The 6528-nt window shown below is 34.1% G+C and overlaps 1 pseudogene; it reads right to left on the bottom strand.

Annotated features, from left to right (window-relative positions):
- Positions 1-766: 766 nt before the first annotated feature.
- Positions 767-1549, bottom strand: LOC126752110 (uncharacterized; annotated as a pseudogene).
- Between the last annotated feature and the right edge of the window lie 4979 nt (positions 1550-6528).

Genomic DNA, 6528 nt, shown 5'->3' with positions numbered 1-6528 from the left:
GGAGCCAGTGAAAAACAACACTCCAAAGACTATTTTTATAACAAATATAGAATTCCTGGCATCATTGGCTGCATCGATGGAACACATATTAAAGTTATAAAGCCTTCCACTGATGAATACCTCTACTTTAATAGAAAAGGATTCTTCAGTATGAACGCTATGATTGTAAGAAATAGAAAAAGTTTATGCACCAAGTTACAATTAAATGTATATGTGTTTACTTTCAAAGGTTTGCGACAGTAATATGACGATTCGTGCAGTAGATGCAAGGTATCCTGGATCCAGTCATGATGCGTTTGTTTGGAGCATAAGCACCGTTCGACAGCACTTTCTTAGGGAGTACGAAATTGGCGATCGAACTTCCAGGTTACTAGGAGACAGTGGATATGGTATTGAACCGTTCTTGTTAACTCCATACAGAGATCCTGAGTACGGCTCACCGCAAAATACTTTTAACAGGGCTCATTCTTCGGCACGCAATGTGATTGAAAGAACGATAGGCCTTTTAAAAAGTCGCTTTCGATGCTTACAAGGTACATTGCAATATAACCCACAAAAAGGTGGTTAAAATTGTCAATGTTTGTTGCGCACTGCACAACATCTGTCGGTGCTATAACATTGAATGCCCCAATATAGAAACTATCACCGTTTCCACAGAAGTTTACGAGGAAAATTGTGAAATTTTATCACATGGTAGAATGCAAAATGAGGGCCAACGGATCCGAAACGAAATAGCAAACGCTCTTTAAATCTATTGTTCTTTTGTTAAGGCACACAACATGAAATTGTTTATTTAATTACGTAAATCCTTAAATTAATTAAATTATAGAATTCATTGTACATATGCAAATAGTTTTATTTTAACGTATTTTAAATTAGCCATACTCTTCCAAGGGATCATACTCCTCCTCCTCATGTTTGCGTAATACTTCAAGCATTTTTTTGCTGAATTTTTTGAATTCCTGTGTTAGGTTATTAACCGCGCTAACTAAAGCCTTGTCTGTCTCCCTCCCATTCTTTGTCGTACTCAAGAAACTTTTTTAGCCGCTCATTTGTTGTTTCTTTTGGCGTAGGTTTTTGAGCGATAGAGGTGTCAAGACGAGGACGTTTCGCAGAAGTTGAAGGGATATCGTCATCGCTTGATATTAAATATTCTTCCTCGAGACCAAATGATAGTCCCGAAACCCCTCCAACACTCTGAGCCATTCCACAAATGCGTACAAGGTTTCCTCCGTTTGGTTCAATGTATACTTAGAAAATGGTCCTCCACCAGTGGCTCCGGCTTCGATTTTATTCTGCGCCAACTTCTTTTTCACTTCGCTTTTCCAGTCCGTCCATATCTAAAAATAGGAGAAAAGAATTAGAAAATGGATTGGATTTCCACAAGCATGAGAATGAAAGCATTGTTGATTACCTTCTTCCAACCGTTCACATCCTTTATTGGCGGGCCTGCGCTGTTAAGCGACTCTGCTAATTGTTGCCAAAGGGAGACCACAAGCGCCTTTTCTCGTTTGGTAAATCCTCTGGCGATGTCGGGATACTTCTCCATAAGCTGCAACAGTACATCATTTTGTCCTCTATTTTTATGTTTTCCCCTGGAAATGTTGAAATAGTATCAATGGTATGTTAATATTCAAATGTGAATTACATTTTACACTTTGGACAAAATATATGTATGTACTTACATTTTATAAGAAATAGTAGCTAAAGCGTGTAAATATGGCACATAAAATAAAAACGTTAGCGATCGTCTGACCGTTTTGTTTCCGATAAGAAAACCTACAAACCCGGAATTCGCGACACCTTAAACCTATAAAAATGCGTTTCGAACATGAAAATCGATAAGATCGGATTGTGCGACACCTTTCGAAAAAAACTGTCGGATTGAAATGCGATACCGAGAAAATCGGATTCTACGACAGGGCCGAATATTAACCAATGGAAAGCAAATCGTTTGTAGATAATAAAATATCTTGGTTTCATTCTTTTACACGTAATTATTCATTAGATTTTAATTAATTTACAAAAAGGTCTATGGTATTTCACTATTTCCATCGTACAATGTATAAGTGATCCCATACCGTAAAAGTTCAATATCGAAAAAGATATGTACGTTCGCTCACTTGTCGATTATATCGATAAAGCAGGTATTGAAAAATGTTTCACTTCACAAATCAAAGTTCGTAGACTCAGTGACTGATCCCTTTAATGAGTCGTTTGAACTGCATGAGAAAAGTGCGGATTTAGACGAATTCAAAGTGCTCGTCACTGCAGCTGAATGGATGAGCATACAAGGAGATGAAAAAATTTGTAATGATGGACGTACTTATACTACTCTCCGTTCAATGAAAAGTCACTTATTAAAAGGTAATTAACGATCGCTCGTAATTAAAGAGAAATAAATGCAAAATCAAGCGAATGTCAAATCAGAATGAAATATCAATTTTTAAGACGTTCAAATATCACATTTTTAGAATCTCCTTTACATTACATAGCTAACTTTTTTATATCTGAGTGAAATAAGACATCAAATATTCAGGTTGTTGAAATAGTCAACATTAAACCACGAATATCTGCGTGAAAGTTCAAGACGATTTTTTTTTACATTTTTATAAATAATGTTACATTCCGATACACATTTGCTTGTCCCTAAATCTATTCTTTCCTAATTACATGAGAGTGTAGCTAGTTACCTTCATCAATTAATCGAATGATGAATTCTAATTCATTTGAATTTTCTTAACGAATGTCGAAAATGAAGAAAAGTACGGCCACATCGATCCTTGGGAGTCCACGCATGCGCAGATGGACACATTGTCATTGATATCATTAATTTATTAGTATTTAAAGAACAATTAGGTCTACAATGAAAATTCAAGGATTATTTTTTACCTACAAATAATAATTTTACCTACAATAATCCTAATAGTCATAAAAAAATCTTCTTCTTCGGGTTCTTCATCCAGATAACAATATAAAGGATTATTGCATTGTTTGCTAGCACAGTGACCAGTGACGATCAGATACTGGGTAGCTTTGCCCGATCGTGAAATTTTGTGCTTGTCGAAATTGAAGCAGCATGGGAGATTAGTTTGACGTTGAATGATCTCGAAAAGTTCATCTGTCCATGTACCTAAGGGAGGTTAGGAAATAAATAATTCCAATATTTAATTATATATCATCACAATGTCTAAAAATTAAATTTTTTTTTCAAATGAATGGTTAATGGAAGATAATAGAACAAACAAAAATTCTTCATATTTGTGCCAATAATTGATGGAAATTTTTACTTTTTATTTTTCATTCATTTAATAATGCGATACAAATCACTTTCCACAATTATGTAATTGTTTCAATGAAAGTAGAAAATGTTTTTCCATGTAATACTCTTTGTTTATTTTATTCAATTCACGTTAACAAAGTTTAAGATTACACGATTTTTATTTCACATTTAAGTTTAAAATATACATAACGACTTGCTCGCGGCGCTGGTCAACATCAACTGTGCTGTTGTCATATGTTCTTGTCCGTGTTAGGGTCCGTTTAATTAGTTTCGTCAAGTTCGGTCAAACCGTCAGGGATGTAATTATTGGTATTTCTGTCCGCTTCTATGTTCCCTTCCTACATGAATGATAGAGATTTTTTTATTATTATTCTGATAGTAGCTAATTAAAAAGGAAAATGTTCATTATCGCCTTATTAATTAATGAAAAAGGCAAGAATTGGCATTCATTAAAATCGTCTCCTGAATCTTAATTCAAGTTTGCTGGTACGTAACGCATTGGACTCGCTTTTGCAAATTTCATATTATACTCATTGATTTTAATATTAAGGAAAAATCCCCAATGATGAGTTTCCACTCAAAGTTCCATTTAAATGTGGCTGCCCTATTTCTCATTATCGAAATGATTTTACTTTTAAGAATCTTATTTTCCATTGAAAATAATTAAAAAATTGGAATAACAAATTTTTCATTTCTTTTGAGATTTAGTGTCGTTATACCAATATGTTCAATTTCACTTGGTATTTTAAATATTGTGAATTTTATGTTTTTTTTAATATATATTCCAACACCACCAAAACCATCTTGTCTGTTGGAATATGCGTAATTATAATTGTTTAGACTTGTATCGTTGTTATTGGTTAACCATGTTTCAGCTAATATTGCTATATCTATTTTATTGTTGTGAAGACAGATTTCTAATAATTCCTTGTTTCCTTGTGTTTAAGATTGCCGAGATTAAGTTCTGGTTTTGGGTGTAGCACCCCACGTTTATTATCATGAGGACTGATCTAATATATCAGCCCTCACTTTATACACAGCCTTTGAATTATTACAATTAAATATTAATTATATAAAAATTGTCTTACAGAATAGTTGTTAAGATGATTTATATCTTTGATGTATGTTAAATGATGTGTCCGATTGCCTCCGATTTTTATTCCAAAAAAAAACAAATGTTGATGAAATGAACTGATACACTTTATGATTGCAGAAAGAAGAAGGGAAGAACCCAGCCACATTTTCCATTTATAGCGTGGCTAGAGTGTTGTAACTGTATAACAGTGTGATCAGAGTGTCGGCAGTGCATTGGCAATTTTATAATAGTGTGACTAGAGTGTGGACAAAGCATTGGCAATCCGTAACACCTTGTTTTTTTCAAACTTTGTATATTAAATTGTAAAACTCTAATTTGTGATGTCATTTGAACTATTGCTTATTAAGATAGTATCGAATATATTAGTTAATTTGTTGAGTGAAGTACGAATGTTGTTGAATAATTCAATTGTGACTGGGTTTAATCTTTGGTGAATATTGGTAGTTAGGTGTTTTGTTATGGCTGCACTTAACTCATTTACTGTGTTTTGTGTTTCTTGTAATTTTCGTGTTTCAATAATGATTTCGTTGCTTTTGATTGGTTTGATTGCTTCTCTCCATTCCTGCATCGTATTTCTTGCATTTGCCTGTTCTCTACGTCTATTGCTATTTGTATTGTTAGTATTACTTTTAATTACTTTACTGAATGGTAAGATTTTGTGGATGTATGCTGTGGATTCATTATTTTGATGCGTATTATTAGTGTCTTTGCGATGTAATTCGGGGAAATTGTTGTCATAATTATCTAAAAGTTCGAAGCGGTTACCTAAAATACCTGCAACTTTCTTGTGGGCTTCTCTGTATGAGCTTCCTTCCAGGGTCATCGTTCTTTTAATTATGTATGCTTTTACCCTTGCTGGGCATTCCTTTGCGGTTGGTGCATGTTCGAAGTTACAGTTTATGCATAGTAATTTTTTGCATGCTTCTTCTTCTGCGTGTATTTGGAAACATTTTTTGCATCTGGATCTCGTTTCTTTACAGTGCTGCGCAAAATGGTTAAAGCGGTAACACTTGTAGCACTGTGTTAACGCTATGAAGGGGCTTACCTTAATTTTAGTGTAGGCATAGGTAATGTATTCCGGGATCGTTTGGCCTTTGAAAAAAACTTTTACTCTTTTTGTTGGAATTTTGACCTTGTTTTCGTTTTTGCACCTGTTTTCCACTCTTATCAACTTTAGTATTGGCACACTAGAGTGTATGTCTTTCATGAGCTCCTCCATTGTGATTTCTTGGGGAATATCAAAAATGATGCCCACTTTGGCTATGCAGTGTTGCAGGATTTTTGGCTCGTATCCTTTATCTCTCAAAAGTTGGTTGTTGCATACATCGTTTGCAACTCTTGCCGTCTTGCATATAACCTTGACTCTTCCATATCCAACTTTATTCACTTCTTTGATATCGTCGTGTCCATATTTTAGTTTCTTAATCAAGCCCGTGATCGCGACCGCGTTTATCGCGCTTCGTTCATTTCCTCTTGACACATTATCATTTAGACATAATGATACTACTCCTCTTGAGAAATTACCACATTACACATGAACAGTACAAACGTATCTTTATAGAAACAAAATTAAGTTTATTTAAAAGAAATTATTAAAATTAATAATAGGAATACAAATGCGATTAATTTAATAATTCAGCAGTCACGTCTTCGGTGGTTGTTGATCTACGACTTCTTTCTTACTGCTCTCTCCGAGTCGTATTTTCGGTCGCCATTAAATCAGAGGCGCATTTTGTAGCAATTATGTTCAGAGACGCATTTTTGTGGCGTGACACTCTGTATTTGGTATCTATATATACAATGAATGGACCTTGGTGGTCTTCATGGTATGTAGTTTTTTCCGGGTTGAGTATGTTTGGTGTGTTTGTTGTTGAGAGTGGTTTTATTATAATGTTGCTTTCAATATTAATTTTATCATTAACATATTTTGCTTTTTTGGCAGATTCTTTCACATTATGAGCCCAGGAGCCCTCGGGCTCCTCAGCCTCTACGTCCATTTTGTGTTTTTGTTTGATTATTTTTTATTTTTTTTTTTTTAAATTCAGGTCTGAACTATATTTTATTTTATTTTTTTAATTATAAATTGCAATTTATCACGAATTTGATCTTTGATCTTTAACGGATTTCAATTATAGCTGTAAACAACTGT

This window comes from Bactrocera neohumeralis, chromosome 3, assembly GCF_024586455.1.
Source record: "Bactrocera neohumeralis isolate Rockhampton chromosome 3, APGP_CSIRO_Bneo_wtdbg2-racon-allhic-juicebox.fasta_v2, whole genome shotgun sequence".
Taxonomy (NCBI): Eukaryota; Metazoa; Arthropoda; class Insecta; order Diptera; family Tephritidae; genus Bactrocera; species Bactrocera neohumeralis.
The sequence above is the reverse complement of the archived record's forward strand: the minus strand, read 5'-3'. Positions and strand labels throughout refer to the sequence as shown.